This window comes from Mytilus trossulus, chromosome 7, assembly GCF_036588685.1.
Source record: "Mytilus trossulus isolate FHL-02 chromosome 7, PNRI_Mtr1.1.1.hap1, whole genome shotgun sequence".
NCBI classification, from domain to species: Eukaryota; Metazoa; Mollusca; class Bivalvia; order Mytilida; family Mytilidae; genus Mytilus; species Mytilus trossulus.
The window spans coordinates 47,910,049-47,913,449 of record NC_086379.1 but is presented as its reverse complement, the minus strand read 5'-3'; the positions used below and the strand labels follow the sequence as shown (position 1 = coordinate 47,913,449).

Below are 3,401 nucleotides of genomic sequence, written 5' to 3'. Positions count from 1 at the left end.
TAATGAATTATTCAGAAGTACAAAAAAATACCACATATACCTTAATATGTACTGTAGAATCATTCAGCTGGATTCCCTACACAAGAACAGGCTACGAAAAATGTTTGGAAAAGTCCCCAAAGTTTGTAGTTTACAAATATATATTTCTACACAACTTATACAACTCGTCTAAACATCAACCTAACAATGTTAGGTCTGTAAATTTGCTTTCACAAATTTTTTGTTCTTCCCTCGCCGAGATTCAAACTCATGCTACTATGATATCGTGACACCAAATCGCCTGCACAGCAGCCATACCACTAGACCACGCGACCAACTTATACACATCTAAAAATATCCCACAATGAAGAAAATAACTGAAATTCAATCAAACTAACTATTGCTTTTTTCCATTGACATACCAGAGAAAGACCTATCCAAAAGTTAGGACTTCTTTTTTCTTATGTACATGAACCAATAATAAAATAATAGTATGTTTCTGATTTTTTGAAATTTTATTCCAAATTCTAGTCTTGTGTTGGTTGTATACATGGCATTCAAAGTTTTGGTTTTCTGCCCTCTCATCAGCTGGTCTTGTGTTGGTTTCCAGTCTCTGAAAAAAAATTCATATATATTATAAAATATTTTTTTTTTATCCCAACTTAGGAATAACAGCAGTTCTTAAAAAATATCCTTGTTTAAACATAATCAATATTTTTTATGCGCGGTCGGTGGTATAATGAATCTTACAGATTCATAATCATGTTGTGTTGTTACTGAGATGTTTGTATCTGCCAATTTTATATACATATTTTGATAATGTATGTTAGAAATTTGAACGTAATTTCAGCAGAATATGATATTTATAACTTTGAGTTAACCTTTGTCCTTGTTTAAAAGAAAATATGTTATGAAATTATGGTTGTTCCATATAAAACTGTTCCCACCCCCAGGGACAACCTTTTTTTAAACCCCCAGCACAGACAGAATGAAAAATATATAAGAACAACACTCCCTTTAATTTGCATCTTGGTATTTCAAAAACAACCACCTCCGTATTAAAAAAGGCGTATTAAAAGGAAGTATATGGTTTCTCAAAATTGTCATTCATCAATTCATTTAAGATATTCTTAGGATTTTACCTTACTCTGACATGTTAATAAATTTATTATTCACATCATAACAGCAAGACCTTACACTACAACTCAGGTGGATTTTGCTTTGTCTACCCGTTCACAGTGGGAGTGAGCACCGGGTGGGTAAAATTACTAGCTTGTTAAATCAAAAGACTTGCAAACTTACAATCAATTGAAAAAATCAGATAAGCAATTATAATCAATATTTCTTACAAAAAAAAAGAATTATAGCTGGAGTGGGCACATGTGGGCTGTTCACGGTGGGCCGGTGGAAAAAACAAAATCCACCCAGGCTGTTGTGTATATCATATATGCCAATGAACGCAATCTTATTATTATCTATAAATGAACCAATTATCATTTAATTTATAAAATTAATTAAAGAATAAAGTGGCCATGAGCCACAAATGATGTTATCATTGAAGGACATACTAGTAACTTATAAAGAACAGTTAAACAGATGGTCTCAAAAATCAAACTCTGCGTTTTATGATAACAAGCATTGTGTATAAATTTCATAACATGTGGTTCTGCGGTTCAGGCAAACTAAAGTTAGAGTTCTGAAACCAATTTTGAGTTTGATGTTCATGTACATGTATGTACATACAGTACAAGAGTAAAACCATATGGCCCAGTGAAGGAGGGCATACAAAGAGCTGATCAACTGATCATGATGTTTACCTTTTTATATCTTGGTCCATCTTGTGCATTCCACAACCTCAGACACATGATCACACATTGGATCTGTGAATTTTTATACAAGATTCTGGAAAAAAATCATAAATACAATCAATTATCTTCTATATTGATCAGTCTGTGTACATACTACATGTGTGTCAGTCCAACAAATCTTTGGGAGAACCAGGTAAGTGAAAAATGTACATGCATTCCATACCATAAATTGAAAAGCAAATAAGACTTCGCTATATACTGTTTTTTTTAACCCCAGTAAACTAGGTTTTACCCTAACAAAAGGATAATTTTACCCAACTTTTCCCAACTGGTATGTGCACATGGATCTTAGTCTAAATAATTATGACATCTTGGAAGGCTTTTTTTTTTTAAAGTTTCTGTGACGCCTATCTATGACAGTTTTTATTGGTAAAATTGTCTATTCCTATGTCAGACCCAGTTAAACATTGATTGATTGTTGGTTTCGTTATGTTCAGTGGCAAATATTTCATGCAGGTCTAGGACGACCACCAGTTATACAGTCTTCACGCTTGCGACTGGTGATACATGTAGTATTATCATTAATAGGACGAGTTTGTAAAATGCCAAGTTTGTAATGTGCCGAGATTGTATTAAATGTGGCAAGTTTGTAATGTGCTGAGATTATAATCAGGTAATGGGGCGAGTTTGTTATGTACAGAGATATCTAAAAAAAATGTAGCTTCGCATTTGTGATATTGATCAGACTTTTATGATTCCAACACAATATTTAAAAATAAGTGCAAAACAATTTCCAGCTTTTAAATATAAGGATTATAGGAGGTGTCATGGAGAGAAAACAATTGCCCTCCCCCTTTTTTACTTTCTATAGTCAATTACTTAATATATCTTTAAAAACACAAGTTAATGGAGAAGTTTGAAAATGGTTTCATATAACACAAATGTTGGCTTAAATATCCTGTACAATGTACCAGTGCAATAATATATTGACATTAAAAGAAGAAGTATCATATTTCAACTCGGTAACCAGTCAATGAGTCAACAGATTTGAACGAGGCGCCCTACACGGCGACAGATGTTATATTTTTTTGAATTATACTTGTTGTTATCATTGAAAACCTTTTTGAAGTAATGTGCAATTTATGTTTTACCTTTTTCTTTGTTCTGGAATCTGAATCGAGATAGATTTCACTGCAACTTTTATCACTGTTTTCAAAATTCAGGCGGTAAAAGTGCGCATGCTCAGAGTTTTCGTAGTATGCGGCGGTAAAACCCGAGGATTGCTGAACATGCACTATTATAAAACGATTATAAAATTACTGATTAAAAATAATAAATGACAAAACTTGATAATGGTATATATTAAACAATAAATATTCATAAAAATATTTATATGAGAACATTTAATTTGAATTTGTAATATTTTCTTGGATATTTTGGTGCAAATAATTTTAATTATGTCTGTGCGGGGAAAAAGGGGGGATATTTTGAAAATCGAAAAAATCGTTAGCACATTTCAATGAAGGTGAATGCTGTATCTAGTCAGACTCATAACCACAAAATTCTCCCATAAAACCAGATTTTAATGTGTAAGCTGGTATTTACAGGGTCTGT

The 3,401-nt window shown here is 32.4% G+C and overlaps 1 long non-coding RNA gene across 1 annotated transcript; it reads right to left on the bottom strand.

Annotated features, from left to right (window-relative positions):
* Window positions 1-475: 475 nt before the first annotated feature.
* LOC134725186 (uncharacterized) lies at window positions 476-3,070 on the bottom strand. Its single transcript, XR_010108530.1, has 3 exons — window positions 2,939-3,070; window positions 1,797-1,881; window positions 476-592 (listed from the first exon to the last, which is right to left on the bottom strand). It is a non-coding gene; the product is annotated as an uncharacterized LOC134725186 (long non-coding RNA).
* Between the last annotated feature and the right edge of the window lie 331 nt (window positions 3,071-3,401).